This window comes from Lycorma delicatula, chromosome 12 (assembly GCF_047948215.1).
Source record: "Lycorma delicatula isolate Av1 chromosome 12, ASM4794821v1, whole genome shotgun sequence".
NCBI classification, from domain to species: domain Eukaryota; kingdom Metazoa; phylum Arthropoda; class Insecta; order Hemiptera; family Fulgoridae; genus Lycorma; species Lycorma delicatula.
Window position 1 is genome coordinate 36830621 of NC_134466.1, and position 17441 is coordinate 36848061.

At 29.4% G+C, this 17441-nt stretch overlaps 1 long non-coding RNA gene across 1 annotated transcript in view; it reads left to right on the forward strand.

Annotated features, from left to right (window-relative positions):
• Nucleotides 1–17441, forward strand: part of LOC142333466 (uncharacterized) — a 169210-nt gene that overhangs the window by 90069 nt on the left and 61700 nt on the right. Inside the window, exon 2 of the long non-coding RNA XR_012758609.1 lies at nt 1076–1120. This is a non-coding gene — a long non-coding RNA (uncharacterized LOC142333466). The remainder of the gene's footprint in view (nt 1–1075; nt 1121–17441) is intronic.

The window sequence follows — 17441 nt, forward strand, 5'->3', positions numbered from 1 at the left end:
GTCGAAACAATTTTTTATATATCATGGTACCACCGCGATAACCAGTTACATCGATTACAAAGTTTATTTCAACCAGATTAATAGGAAAGAAAGTTATGCGCCATAAAACATATATATGTAAGGATCGATTATAATCTCTTTTTTTGAAGTAGCTTAAAAACCTTTGTCTCTTTATATAGAAATGAGATTATTTCTTTGATTACCATAACATTATTTAGATTTACTACTGGTGTTGAGAATGATTTAAGAAAAATTTAAAACCGTTGGGATTTATTTATTTTTTTTTTTAAATATTCTTCGTTAACCACTCTGTATAAGGAGGTTAAAAAAAATCAAAATATTACGAAGTTTTTTAATTCTTATCAAAACGTTTTCATAGTTTTCATTGGTGATACTTTTCCTTTTTAATTTTATTTTAAGTTAATATTGATAAATTTTTTTTAAATTTTACAAACACGATTTCATTTGTTATCATATATAATGTCTACATTTTATAATGTATTTTAACACGTCTTATTATTAAGATATTTTAAGATTTAAAAAAAATTATATTATAAAGAAATAAACTTTGAATTGGCGTAAGACGAAAAATAAATTAATTAGAATATATATATATATATATATATATATATATAAATTAATAGATAATTAGATATTGATCAAAATATGCGAGTGTATTTTCATCATATATTTATATTTTTTTTTTTAAATTGAATTAATGATTTCTATCTTTAACATGAATGCAGCATGTAATATTATAACTAATGTATGCCCTTAAGCATTTTATAACGTGAGTAAGGCAGTTAAATCGGATTAGATTTAACATATTCTTGTTTTTTTGATAAATGTTAGATCTATTTAGCTAGTTCTGTTTTAATGTCTATTACTGGATATCCGGTCGCATTAGAATAAAACTAGATTACAAACTATATATATATCATTTATGTGTAGTAGTTAATATATATATTATATAGTTTATTAAAGCCAAATGTATATTTTGCTCATTATATATATATAGCCAAATATATTTTAATGTGTATGTATAAATTTATCTTTTTTTGTTTCTGTTTTTCAGAAATGAAAGGAATTTTCTGTTGAAGACATCCATAAATATAATTATGTAAGTATTTTTTTTGTCAATTGTAATTCGAAGAATAAAAATATATAATTTAACTATAAAATATAATATTAAAAAAAATTAATAAAATACACTGTTAAAGTATATGAATGTATAATTTATCTTACTTTTTCATTTAACGTATAATAATGCATTATATAGGTTAATCGAAATATATTAGCTTAAAAAAAGTATAACTTAGAAAGTGTAAATTATAAAACCATTTATTTAGTAGTGTAATTTTGTAGACATTAGTTGTCGCTTATTTCATATTAAATTTGAATAAATTTCGATGTATAATGATAACAAATTAATTGTAATTAAATGAAATATTAAAATTCTCGATTGTACGTTCGGAAAACAGAATGACAAAGAAAACACGAAATTTTTCAGAAATTTATTATTAATTTTTCAACGCAGTCACCTTGCAATTTGATATATTTAGATCAATGACTTTCCAACTTTTTAATAGGATTTCTCAAACTCTACAAAATAAACGGTTACCTCATCTCTGACCTTATAATTTGAATCTTCGTCCAGCGATCCATTTCTTCTGGTATTGAACTAATCGCTGGCAGCCAATTCTTGCGATTATGTTTCAAGCTATCGAAGCGAAAGTCATGATGTATTATAGCAACAACCTTCGTGCAGACGTACTATCTGCTATAGTTTCTGGAGTCCTAATTGAAAGGTACCTATTTCGTTTTGCGTTTAAAAAGCAGTTCCTGTTATATGCTATTTTTTAACCGAATCGTGTAGACTGCTCTCTGTTGCAATATTTGTATTCGGCGAATATTCGAGCGTTTGTTAAAAGGATTCAGTAAGCACATATGCTGTCATTACAACAATCCTTTCTTCGATCGAATAAGACTTTTTTGAAAAATACAACTGCAAAGAACAAAAATATACTTCAGTAAAGCATGAACAATTTTCAGCTGACAACAATATACGAGAATAGTAACTCTGTAACCAGTATTGGTACTAACAGTTGCAGTAGTAACATTAAAAAGGTGACGTTCAGAAAACTGAATTTCGAGCCGGCTCGGTTCGGTTTTAATATGTTTGCCCAGTATTTTCTTAGCATTGTTTCTCTGCTTTTCATTCTGTACTTTTTCAAGGTTCTAAAGTTTACGTTATTTATTGTCAATGTAATAGTTTTTCACTTTACATCATCATAAGGTGTTATACAAAGTCCTTACACCACAGTTGTTTCTCACTATGTGCTTTTTGGTCTTATTTTCTTCCATCCTGACTTCATCTATTAGTTTTAATTTCTTTTTTCCCTATTCTTTATTATAATTTTTCTCTCAAAATTCTTTCTTCCGTTGAACGTATCCCGTCTTAATTTCTTATCCGTATCTGATTTTCATGTAGAAAAGTTCTATCCTCAGTAATTTTGCAAAAAATTCGTTAGTTCTTATCCGGATGACCTATATTATTTTCTTTTCTTCATATCAATAATTCAATGATTTTTTTCTCTCCTAATCTTCATTTCCATTAAACAAAACACTTTACATGTAGCGTTTGACAATTTTTTACATTTTTTTTTTATTTTTACTTCCTTGTATTTCGTACAAGGAAGTATTATAATCGTGAAAAATCTCGGTTTTTAGCTTTCATCGGAAATATTCATTTTGACCATCCCTGAATCCATTTAGACTAGTTTTGGCGTGATCTCTGTACGTACTTATGTACGTATGTTCCTGGTATAACTTAAAAACGATTAGCTGTAGAATATTTAAATTTTAAATTTAGGACTGTTGTAACATCTAGTTGTGCACTTATCCTTTTGTTTGTAATCTACTGGATCAAAAGTGTCCAAAATGTCCAAAAATACAAAAATAAAAATAGATTTTGGACTTTTTCTTAACTGCTGTAATAAGCTCTCATTGACAGATTTTCAACGATATATCGTAAGTGGTACTTATTTTCATTGATTCCAGAGTTATTGCGAAATAAAATTTTAATTAATTAAATATTTGGATCTTACAAGGGGAAGAGACATTGGTACAAATCCGACTTCATTTCCTTTGTTTTTAATTTTTTTTAATGTAAATATATTTATTAATTAATCTTTGATTGTAAAAAAAAAAAATATATTTACAATAAGAAATAATCCAATAAAAAGTTATTAGTGAAATAAAATTTTATGTACTAAAAATATGTGTATGTATTTTAATAGGCGTACCAGGAAGTCACGTGGTGTCCATATCAGATTTTTTTAACTAAAATCAATACCGCTGTATAATATTTGTTGTTATTTTTAATCTTTCCTTTAACTATGTGTATTGCTCTTTGTGTTTCTTTTTTATATTTATTAATAAATTGTCCGTATTATTAATAAAAAATGATATTTAAAATAATAAATTAAATTAAAACTGGTTTAAAATATAATGATAATAATCTTTTTGTATAGAAGAGGAAAAATGCGTTATACAGCATCAGAAAACTAATGACGTTGTTCCCCGGTGTGTGGAACTCCCTCCCACTAAAAAACCTAACCTCTGTTCCCGGACAATTAATTCGTTGGGGAACCGCTTACCGTTTTACTTCGGGGTATTGTCCCTAGATTTTCCTGCGATGATTTGGATGCATTTCCTGTAAGAGTGGCAGATGTTAAAAACTGTCTAACGAACATAGTAAGAAACAAGTGGAATACTGATTGGAGGAGTTTAAAAATTAAACTCAATAAAAACTTCTCCATATAAATGGAAAAGCGACTTTAAGTTGACTCGCCGTGAACAAGTAGCTGTGACCAGACTTAGAATCGGTCACACGCGATTGACAAATTCATATTTGTTAACCGGCGAAGAGAGACCAATGTGCGGTGTTTGCAATAAAACACTTACAATTAAGCATCTAATAGAAGAGTGTACAATATATGAGGACCTCAGAAAGAGGTTCCGTCTAAGAAGTGACATTACTGCTGATCTGGATAATGGAAATGAAGAAAAGATAGTTGCATTTTTACACGCCAGTGGACTTCTTAGAAAAGAAGTCTGTAAAAGTTGAACAATTTTTAAAGCTGTGTTAAAGAATCTCTAAGTGGAATTCTTTATGTATATGGGAGTCTCGAAGCATGGCACGTGTAGTGATGGGAGGTAGCCCTCTTGCCTAGGCCATCCTGGCTCGTCTGCATTCAAGAGCAGTGAGTCGGGGTGTGTCCAATGATGGCATGGGGAACCCTCAAGGGTAAACTGAGGGGACGAGGCTATGGGTAAACGCAACGGATGCCTGTAGCCTGTTTATAAGGAACTGCCACGGCATCCTGGCGCGACTAATATACTGCTTCACGGCGGTTCTTGTCGCCCCGAGAGTGCTTAAACAAACTATAAACGAGTCAGGTAGAAGAAAGAAATGGTATTGATAAGCTGTATTTTTAATATGGTCTTTTTGAGAACCTCATCTCAAATTATAATATCGGGGCCCTTTACACCCCGTAAGTGTTGTTTTGTCTTATTGTTGTTGTGTCTTAATGTTTTTTATGTTGGTTGTGTTTTTAAATAAAATGTAAGGGCCCTTTACACCCGTACATATGACGATCCTGATGGTGTTACTAATTTCTTTTAAAGTATGTGACGAGGGCTAATGACCCTAGCAGTCGATGCCCGTAAAAATTTAGGGAAAAAAGTATGTAATGTTTAAATTTCGAATTGTAATACTCAATTTTTTATTGTAAAGATTCTGGTAGGTTGGAAAAGCATTTCCATTTTAATTTCCCGATTTTGTAAAACATTTTTACAAGTACATTTTTTACGGATTACATTTTCTGTATTATATCGACATTTTTACACGACATTAATTTTTCAGAATATTTTTTTATTCTCTTGGGTGTTTTTTTAGATTTATCATTTCCGTTTTTTTTTTTTCAAATAAAATTTGCAGTACAATTCTTTGAACGATTTCCTTCTAAATCTTTTATTATTTTTGGATTGTGCTTAGATCATCAGCGAACATCGCTAGAGCATCTGCAAAAGTAAAACAATCTTTTTGTATTCCTTTGTGTTTTGTTCCATTTTTGTGAATGAAATTTTTTGATTTTCTATTTCTTTTAGCCATTACCAAATTACTTTATTTAAAATTCAGTTAAATAGAAGTGGCGAGAAACGACCGTCTTGTCTCACACGGGTTTCAGTTTTGAAATTTCTGTAATGTATTTTACTTTTAAAATGTGCTTGTTAAAGTTCCTTTAATTAAATTTTACAATTTTAAATTTAATCCCATCTGCTTTAAAATTTTAAATACGGAATATTTTGTTATTTGAAATAGGGTTATTATAAATTACAGATATTTTTAAAGCCATATTATTTTTTTCTTTGAAAATTCTTGATACTGTATTAAAAAATTTGACATTTTAAGGATAATAATAATAGTAATAATTATTATATATTTTCTCATTTATTTACGTAAGAATATAATATTTTTGTATTTATTTTATATATTGTAATAAATAGTTGCATGTGTAAATTATGAATGCAGCTATTACAGACATAATATCTTTAATATTATTGTTATTTTTTTGTACTAGATTATACTTTAATGCTTATAACGAACGTTATACCGTAAGATAGTGGCGCCGCCTCATTTTGATACGCTCGTTTAACTACCGGTGTGTAATCTTTGTATATATTTGCGGCGCCTAATTCTTTTATGGTTATTAAAATTGACGCCAAAATAAATACCTACCACTGTATTGATTGATCACTTTTATTGATTGAATTGATACAGTTATTTTGCGTGTGTGTGCGTGCGCGTGTATTTTACTATATTTAACAAGTTTTTTTTTAGAATAATGGCCGTTATGCCTTAATATTACATATATTTTGATTATTTTTTTATATAAATACTTAAAATATTTAGAGCATTCTTTATTTTTAATATTATATTTATATAGAAAATGTACCAGTAAATTGAAAAATATTTACGTACAATACACACACACCCGCGCGCGCTCGATCACGCACACACACACACACACACACACACACACACATGTAGGCTGTTATTGTTAGTATTTGGGGCATTAATTCCAGTATTAGCTATTCAAAGATTGTTGTTGGATGTAATTCTGAATTTAATACGAAATAGAATATTTTCTACTGGGCGTTTAATTACTACTGCGATTTTTTCCGTTTTGCAAATTTGATTGCTTATTACTCAAAAATGACGGCATTAATCGAGAAACGGTTTTCACTATTGTTTTTCTCGTCAAATCTTTTGAATCGAATCATATATCACATGTCCACCTTCCTTTTTCCAAAAAAAAGTTTCATTCAATTCAATACGGTGGAGCTAAGGCAACTAACAAAAATTTCAAACACGGCATAAAGTAGTAATTTTATAAATTTAAAGATTTGCACTTGTTTCTATCTCCTATCAACCCTCAGTTTTGATATATGAATCCGTTTCTTTTCTGAAATATCATTCTGTGTATTAAGTATAAACGTGAAAAAAACATTGAAAAGACAAATTAATAATATTTTATTAGTAATGTTAAAAAAAGAACAATTTATTTATAATTTTAATAATTTGAAAGCTTCCCCCATCGGAGGAGGGGAATTAAATTATTTTATTATTTAACGAAATACGCTTTGAATATTAAAATTTGAAATTGCAATTTTTTCATTTTGGTGGCTCCCAATCTTAAGGGGATGGATTCGGGTAAAATACAATTTTAAGAGTAAGTGGTGATGGCAGTTTCAGAAGAAAAATAACTTTTCAAAATTGTTTAAAAAAATACAATGAAACAGTCGTAATTTTAAATAAACAAAATTTTAAATTTTAGAAAGGGGGTGACAATTTTTGGCTATTATTTTTTTTTTCAAGCAATACGTAAAGTAAAGGCTATGAAAATATTAAGATTTTAAATTTTAAATGCATTGGGTAATTTACGAGGTGGACGTAAAATAGATTTAAAAAAAAAATCCCTTTCGGCACGCCGGAAGGCGGAGGTAGATTTCATCTGTGCTAACTAGGGAAAAAAAAATTTCCACCGTAAAATTAATAAAAACTTTAAAGTTATTCAATACGACAATGGTTGCATATAAAAAAAGTTTCACATTTTTTTTTACAAAAAATTTACCGTTTTTGTTTTTTTTTTTTGTTTTGTTCATCCCATTTTTTCCCATTTTCCACCCATTTTTCCACCCCCTGAGCCAATGGTTGGTGACATTAAAAACTTTACTTACATACGTTTTAGGCCCTCATCCAAAAAATAGTACGAACTTTAAAAGAATTCGATATTTTACTTAATAACAAAGTTATAACGGTATTTTTTGTTTTTTTTAAAGCCCCCCCCCTCCATTTTCATTCCTATGGTCCGATTTTGGCCGTTAACAAACTCGACCGAGATTTTCGGACGAGTTATTTTTAAGGAACAATTTGAAAGTGATTGGTGCAAAATTATGGCAGTTATTGTGCCCACAAGAAAGTGAAATATATATATATATATTATATATGCATAAATGTTTATATAAACTTTTGAGCTGACGGTGGTTTTAAAGTCTGGGGAATGTGAAACGCGAAGATACGTCGAAATTTTCTGGAAGTCTAATCATGGTACCCATTACAATAGGTAGCTTTCTAATGAAATCTACCTAAAACATTAGATTGTCCAAAAGTATAATGAAATAAACTATTTTGTATTTTTCGGGGTACCACTTAAAATTGGATAATTCATTGGGTTTGAAAAATAGATATTTTACATAAAAATAAAAACAATAATTTATTTTTATTATTAAAGATCTTTTACAGATTTTAAATAAAATATTTTAAAACTATGATGACCTCATTTATTTTAAACATCGGACCTTTAATCATTAAATATCAGGTGATTATTTTCAAGTCATTTAAATATAAAGTGATGCGTTGATATTAAAGTGTAAGCTGCCCTATCCTATTCGTATAGTATTATAATACAGGGTCATTCACAGGAACCGGATGTTTTTGAAGTGGGTTGTACTCGGGCGTTCGTGGTGGGAGGGGCACGTGGCTGGTGTCTGACGTTTCCTTTGTTCATAGCATTTACATTTTAGTCGTTGAGATGGAGCCGTGGACGCTAGACCAACGCCTGTACGCGTATGACAGGTTTGTGCGAAATGACGAATCCGTAACTGCTGTTCAGCGAGATTTTCTCCGTCAGTTTAATATCCATCGTAATGCAAGTGTCCCTTCTCGTAACATAATATTGCGATGTGTAAACAACCTTCGAATAAGCGGTTCAATATTGAAGAAAAACCCACCGGGTCTCCGACGAGCTGCTAGCACTCCGGAGAACATCGAACGAGTAAGGGAAGCCATTGTCAGAAGCCCACGTCACTCTATTCAGCAGCGCTTCAAATGAGCACAAGTACGGTAAAACGAATTCTGCATACAGACCTGAATTACAAGATAGCCGTCGTGCAGCAGTTAAACGAGCAAGATTTCACGCAGCGATTATAATTTTGTCGACAAATGCTTACCATTTTTGAAGAAAATGAAAATTTTTTATCGTTAATGAGTGACGAAGCCCATTTTCATCTGAATGGCATCGTCAACAAATTGCCGATATCGGGCAGAAAAAAACCCACATCAGCTTCACGAAAGACCACTTCATAGCCCAAATGTGACTGTCTGGTGTGCAATAGGAAAGGTCGGTGTTATTGGACCATATTTTTTTTAAGAAAATGACGCTGCCATAACTGTAACAGCTGATCGTTACATTGCGATGTTGAATACGTTTTTCATCCCTGAGTTACGAAACCAGGGAATCGATTTTCAAAATGTGTTATTCCAGCAGAATGGAGCTACAGCGCACACAGCGAGGGCAACTATGTCTATTCTCCGTAACTTGTTTCCGGGACGGATCGTTTCCAGATTCGGCGACATTCCTTGGCCACCTCGGTCCCTCGACTTGAGTAGTTGTGATTTTTTTCTGTGGGGGTTTCTGAAATCGCGTGTGTACGGCAATAAACTGCGTACATTGGAGGACCTAAAGATCGCAATTCTCATCGCGTCACCCAGATTGATGTAGACATGCTGCAAAGAATTGAGGCCAGTTACCGTGAAAGGCTACAACAATGTATTGCCCAAAATGGACATCACTTGTCGGACATAATTTTTCGTTCATGAGTAAGTAACAAATGCTTTGATTTAAGAAGTGTTTCATTACCAAAAAACTTTCTTAAAGTAAACATTCAATTTTTTATGATTATTTTAAAAACATCCGGTTTCCGTGAATGACTCTATATAATAATAAATTTAAACTTGATTTCATATTATAATTATTATAACTGTGTCATTATACGTGTGTTATTTCTATTTTGTTTTTATAAGATAGGCATTTTTAATATATTACCTTCTATTAAATGAAATGTTTTATCTCGTTAATACATAATTATAATAATTACATAATTTAATTTTTAAATAACAAACGTAATAATATTTTCTATTACTTTAGACCGGAACACTCGTTTATGATTTTATTTTTTAATATGTCTACATTAGAATATAAACAATAACAAAAAAAAGTATATATATATATACACACATAACCTTTTACTTTAGGGTTATTATCTTTTTTTTCTCTTTAGACTCCGGAACTACCGTAAGGTATTACATAACAGGATGAAATGTATGAATGTAAATGAAGTGTAGTCTCGTACAGTTTCAGGTCGACTATACCTGAGATGTGTGGTTAATTGAATCCCAACCACCAAAGAACACTGGTATCCACTATCCAAATCCATAAAAAGGTTATGGTTGCCTTTTCTAGTATTTGAAGTTTACAACTCTGGATTTCGAAATCAGCTGATTTGCGATGACAAGTTAACTACTAGACCAACCTGGTTGGTTTACCAATTAAGCCTGCAGCTCTTTAAGATCTGCGAAATCAAATTGTTACAGTAGTGAATCCAATAACCAGGGACCAGTTACCAATAAAAATAATTTGGAACCAATTAAAATAATTAACTGTTATTTGTAAATATCGATTTTTACATCCTTGTACATAGTAAAGGAAATATTGTGATCACGAAAAATTTCGGTTTTCAGATTTCAACGGAAATTTCTATTTGACTATCCCTGAATTCAGTTTGACTATTTTCGGCGCATAACTCAAAAACGATTAGGCGTAGAACCTTGAAATTTTGGATTTAGGGCTGTTGTAACATCTAATTGTGTACCTCCCCCTTTTATTGCAATTGTCTTGACCAAAAGTATCAAAAAAGACCAAAATTCAAAACATTTGGATTTTGAAATTTCTAACTGCAAAAAAAAGAAGATGAAGTCGGATTCGGATCGTTGCGCCTTCACCTATTAAGATCCAAATATTTCATTAATTAAAATTTAATTTGGTTATATCGTTGAAAAGCTCTCAGTGAGGGCATATTACTGTAGTTAAGAAAAAGTCCAAAATCCAAATTTGTTTGGATTTTGGTTCAGTCGATTGCAATCAAAATTGGAGGTGCACAGCTAGTTTGTTACAGCAGTCCTAAATCCAACATTTCTACGTTCTACGGCTAATTTTTTTTTTTTTAGTTATACTAGGTAAATACGTCACCTTCCTTTACTTCGTACAAGGAAGTAAAAATATTTGTAATTAACAAAAACCTTCAAATTTTGTCAGAAAAATGTTTTGCTAAAGTGTCCCAAAAAAAATTTAAAACTTTACTTCGACCAAAATACCCCCAACCCTCTTTTCAATTTTTGAAAAAATTTAATACATTTTTTTTTCTTTCGAAGTTGTACCTATTTACTAAGTTTGGAGAAAATCAGTCAACGGGCTCTGCAGTTATAAGACCAAATACGAGCCATCATACATGCACAAACATCCGTCTGGCAAAAATAATATCTTGGACTTTTGGAAGCTTTGGAATAAAAACTTTTATACAAATTATTTAAAGTTTTTTTTTTTTAATCTTATGTTTTTTAAGTGTCTCATTAAGAAATACAAATTTTAAAAAAGGGTACGTTTTTAGATTTTTTTTAATCAATCTATATATTTTCCCGTTATAATTATAATTGCTGTAGACGCATATATCGCTGTAGCCGTGAATGTAATAAAAAAAAACAAAATTTTAAATCAAAAAATTAAAAATTTATTTGAAAATAAACTAATTCAAAACCTTATTGTTATTTGATAAAATTACGTTGATCCATTTTATTTTAAATCTTCAAATTAAATTGGGTGATTTATCAGATATCACTTAATTTTTGTGGTTCAAAAATTTTAAATACATTCTTTTATTTAAGTAAGAATATAATTAAAGACTTAACTTAGATATAAAATATAAAACAAAGAAATTTTTATTGCGTTGCTTTGATTGATTTTTAAATTATTTTTAATCTGATACAACCAGATCTGTTTATTAAGAATTTTTTTAATATCAATAAATTTTGTTTTAAATGAATGAATAACTCGTAATAAATGAAATATTATATGTATATTCCCTTCATACTTGTCTTTAAAATATTTAATACTTTATGTTGTCAGGTAAGTGGTTTATCCATATAAAGTCTTAAACAGCAAACAGGTGAAGTTTTTAAAAAAATATCGGTGTTATTTAAAAATAATAATACCTATTTTCGTTAAGGTAAACTTGATAACGTTTAATTTTGACACATAAATTTTCACTGATATTAATAATAAAAAAAATAAAAGAATCTAATTAAAAAATTCACCTTATAATTTTATTTTATTTTTTGAAGATCAGCACCAAATTAAAAACCATTAACTACAATGGCTATCTTAAAATATCTTAATTTACTCTTGGTTTAAGACAGTCAAAATGTAAAAAAAGTAAATTAATTAATATTTTGGCGGAAGTACGGAATTAGCCATTTACAACCTTCCAAATTGCTATTTGTATTTATCAAAAATATTTTCATTGGGTATTTTCCTTCTATACATATTTATTTTTTCTATCTTTAGGTTTTAAAAATTTTAACTTTTTTTGGAGCTTAGCTTTATTGGAGAGTAGTTTTATATGGAAGTAAAACTTGGACGATCGGAGTACTTGAGAAGAAAATATGATACGGAGTATAAATATGATTTTTTTAAATTAAATTAACATATATGTTGCTTAATCCGGTTATGTCTGTTCTATTATTGACAGAGTTTGTATTTTTCTTTATGTATATAATTTCTAGAGCGGTCCTTTTATATGCATTTTGTTTTTTGTCTAATATTTTGGTGCTGTTGAAATCGAACAAGTGTTTAAGTTCTATTGTATGTTTTGTGAGCGCTGTCACTTCCTTTTTTCTTTATTTATGGGCTTCTATTTTTTTTTTTAAGGTATTGAGATGTTTTTCCAATGTACACCGCATTACAATCTTTACACGGAATGCTGTGCACTACGTTGTCTTGTTGATGTTTCTATCAGCGATTTTAATGTAGAAAACATACTATTTAGATTGTTGTAATTTGGTGAGCTATTCCGTAATCCTTTTGTAGCAATTTTTTAATCTTTTCTGGCAGATTTGCGACGTATGGTAATCCAACATAATTCTTACTCTTATTATTTTTATTAGGATGGTTGGCTAATATATTATTATAGTGTTTACGAATTGTATTTTTAAATATTTTATTTATAATATTTTATGGATAATTATTATTTATAAATAGATCTTTTGCTTTTTGCTTTTTTTATATATTCTGGTCTATCTTCCGGGTCTGTAAATTTTATTACTCTGTTTGCAAGATTTTTTACTATTGATTTTTTATGTGATATTGGTTGTGTTGATTGGAAAAATGGGTATCTGCCTGAATATGTTTATTTTATATACCATTTTGTTGATATTTTCTTTTCAAAATGAGTTATTGTTAAATCCAAATAGCTTATACTATTGTAAATCTCAACTTCCTTTGTAAATTGTATATATTCATTAGATAGGTTAAATTCTTTTAATATTAAATCAATATCCTGTTCATGTGCACATACTAGAATGTCATCTACGTATCTTTTATAGAATGAGACCTTAGTATTTTATTTCTGTAATACTTTATTTTCTAAATATTTCATAGTTAGTTGTATGATGTGTGTATGGAATGTATTCATTGTAAGCTTCCTCACCGGAGAAAGCTTAGGAAGCTAGAGAATTTTTAGTGAAACGTAATGAATTTAATTTAGAAGTTTGTGTAATTGATTAGTTAACCTAATAGATGAGTAAAGATAATATTTTTAAGTAAAATATGTCTTGTTATTATATATATATCCCATTTATCGTAATTTTCTACTCATAAGGGAGCACAACGGTATACTACATTTTAATTTTGATGATAAAATGTCTTTCAATGACGAGAGAGGTCAACTAGGATCCGAAATTTTTATATTAAAAATTTTAATTTTTTTTCTCACTTATACTTTTATTAATACTGCACAAGATATAATAAAAATCGTACTTATTATCTTTAAGATAAAATCGTTCTTTGATCAAGGGCGTTACCGTTAAATTTTTTTATTGAAAATTTTGATCTTTTACACAATTGTGGGTCAAATCTGCTTCCTACGCAGGTCACCACCTCCTTCAATCACTTCTTTCGCGGTCACCCAAACTAATAAAAATTATAGTCACAATTTTAATAATAAAATAACTTGTATTTAATGATAACAGTTTTCATTTTCATTTATTTTAATAAAATTATGAACTTCATAGAGCTAAATATTTTTTGATTTTTAAATTTGTAAAAGTTATAATAGCAATGATATTTATAATTTTTATTTAAATTGGATAAATTGTACTTAACTACTAAATTTTAATTACTTTTATTTAAAAATTTTTTGATCGTAAGAAATAGCGCACAAGAAATGTTTTGCAATACTTTGCCAGTTAATTTTATTCTGCGTCAGGGTTGGAATACTAGATTAAGGTTGGTATAATATACCGGTCAATCTTTATTAGCTTAAAAAAAAGAAGTCAATTTTCTGCTGTAATTTATCTAATTTAACTTTTTTATCGGTTATTTTGCCGAAAATATTATTTACATTTTATTTATTTATTTTTTTTTTTATTGTTGAATTGGAAACATTGATCTTTATTAGCAAAAAAAAAGTCAGTTTTCTGCTGTAATTTATCTAAATAACCTTGTTACCGGTTACTTTGCCGAAAATATTATTTACATTTTATTTTTATTTATTTATTTTTTTTTATTGTTGAATTGGAAACATATTTAGTAAGTATTACAATGAAGGCGTGTTTAAAGAGAGCTTTTATTCAAGCAAATCAAGCAAGTAAACCAACCGGCCACTCTTATTCCGAGTCAGACCAGATGTTAATAACCGACCTCCACTTAGTCAAAGGTGATAACCGACAAACCAGGTGTGTTTTTTTTCTTGTAGTACTGGTGTTTAGTGTGGGTGATATCTGGAATGTGGGCCACGCGTGACTGCAAGTTCATATGACAGCTTAAGGATTTTTAAAGTACATTTATATACACGCGCGGTTACAAACATAGCACTAAAATACATATTTCAAGCCTGTATATATATATATTCATACATACACTCACATTATGTACAAAATGATATTAAATAATGCGTTACATTTACAGTATTTTGTATGTTTTTTACTATAAAATTTAAACAAACATTGATTATATGCAAATTATATACAATTTTATTTTTGTATGAATCCTGAGAAATTATAAATTAACTTAAACTAACGTAAAAGATATCTTTCTCTATTTTTATTGACTTAAATAAAAGGAATTTCTGACAAGTTTTAATCTCGTTATAAATGTGTTTTTTTTTGTTTTTTTTTTTTTTATAAACTACGTTCAAGGTTTATTTTCATCAAATGTACCGATTTCAAAGATTATTTTACTTTCCCAGCTCTTTAATTCTCACTCTAATATTTGACTACACAGAGTGTATCACGAAGTTCTCCTGGGACTTTCATAACCTATTCTACTCGTAAAAATAATGGAAAAAGTTTGTATAAATATATGTCTTAAAATGTTTCGTATGAGAGTTACGGTTAGTGAAAGATTTCGTCGGATTTCAGCTATCTCGGAGAAATGATCGTACGAAATTTTTAGAACGTTAATTAAGGAGCAGAATTAGTAATTTATTATAGGTTTTGACCTGAAAAATTGATTAAAATAGATTCCCGAACCGTATCTGCAGTAGATTTTGAAAAAAACTGGGATGAAAACCAATAAATTAAAGTAAAAAACCCTGTTTTTAATTCCTTGCACGAAGTAAAGGAAGCATTGAGATCGCGAAAAATTTCGGGTTTCAGATTTCAACGGAAATATCCATTTTGATCATCTCTAAATCCATTTTGACTAGTTTCGGCGTGATGTGTGCACGTAGGTATGTTATTTCGCATAACTCAAAATACGATTAGGATGTTAAAACTTTTGATTTAAGACTGTTGTAACATCTAGTTGCACATCTTCCCTTTGATCGCAATAGACTGAACCAAAAGTGTCCAATAAAGCCCAACTACAAAAAAAAGGTTTATTTTGGACTTTTTCTTAGCTGCAGTAATAAGCCCTCATTTAGAGCTTTTCTACGATATACCATATGTGGTACTTATTCTCATTGTTTCCAGAGTTATACCCAAACTAAATTTTAATTAATGAAAAATTTGGATCTTACAAGGGAAGATTCGAATCAGACTTCATCTTCTTTTTTTTAATTTAAATATCTTGATAATAATTATTAACCTCTGATTGTAAAAAAATACGTTAAATAATAATTCAATAACAAAAAAAAAAATGAAATAATATAGAAAGTTATTAATGAAATAAAATTTTAAGTACATTCATTTCAAAAAAATCTTTGTGTAATTTAATAGGCGTACAAGAAAGTTAGGTGGTGTTCACATCAGATTTTTATGTTTGGCGTACAATAACTTTGTTAAATTGGTAATAAATAACAGACAAAACTCATAATAACAGACAAAACTTGTAGAAAATTTAATTCTGAACCAAATAATATAAGTTGAATAAAACAAAGAAAACTTAAAATAATTCGAATTTTATTTAGAAGCAGTACATTACTACTTTTGTCAGAAAAGTACTTATTTAATGAAAACAAAAACCAAATTACTTTTTGGTGGTTAAAAAATTTATAAAAACGAAATTTACTAATAAAAATTAAAAAAAGATTGGAAATTACACGATTGAAAATTAAAAATTACTTAAATAATATATTTTTATTATTGCTGTTTTATCAACTGCTGCTGCAGTAGAATACGTTGTCAGAATCGCAGGATTCCAGATTCCTTGTCTTCTTCCTGTTTAGCCTCTGGGAATTACCGTTCATGTATTACTTCAGAGGATGAATGAGGGTGATATGTATGAGTGTAAATGAAGTGCAGTCTTTTACAGTCTCAGTTCGACCATTTCTGAGATATGTGATTAATTGAAACCCAACCACCAAAGAACACCGGTATCCACGATCTATATTCAAATCCGTGTAAAAATATCTGGCTTTACAAGGACTTGAACGCTGGAACTCTTGACTTCCAGATCGGCTGATTTGGGAAGTGGATTCCAGATCCCAAAACAATTAGCGCGACTTTTCACAATCTTCGGAAAACAGGTTTACTACTAGTTTTCTTACCAGCTACCAACGTAGCCGTCATTACACGCGTCTTTCTTAGCGGATTGGAGTTTCACATTCGATGATTTAGTGGACATTTAAAACAAGGTTTATCCTTATCATAAACAGCTAGTTTAACATCTACATCCAGAAGGCAGTCCGTTTCGCTTAGAGTTTTGCAACTGGTGAAATACAAATCGACAGCTCTACAAGTATATTTTTTTTACCGACGAGATAAATTTCACTCGAGATTGCGTCAACGTAAATCCTCACAAAATGGTGGAAGGCAATTTTCAGCACCGATTTGCAGCCTTCTTCACAGTCAGTTGTTTGGATCGATCATATTAATCGGGGGGCTTAAATTCTGTGAGATCTACTTGCACTTTCTTCAAGAAGAATTGCTGCAGCTGCTTGAAGATATTCATGCTCCTTCCCACTTCTCTTCTTCTCTTTCCAGTTACTTAAATCCTTATTTCTCTGAGAAATGGATCGGTCTTGGAAGTCCATATTCTTGGCTACCAACATCGCCTAATCTAACACACCTTTAGATTTTTGCGTCTGGGGATTCATTAAAAATATTATATAAAAAATAAAAATACATTCTTGTGAGTAATTAATTGTCTGTATTATAGATACGGCTGATCAATTTTATAAGGACAACCCTGAAAAACTAAAAAGAGCAAAAAAAGCACTACAAAAGCGTGCCAAGAAATATGTTGAAAATTACAGGTTCATTTTTTAACATTTTATTATAAACTGGTACGTAAAATGCATTTTGGTCTATTAATTATATAATA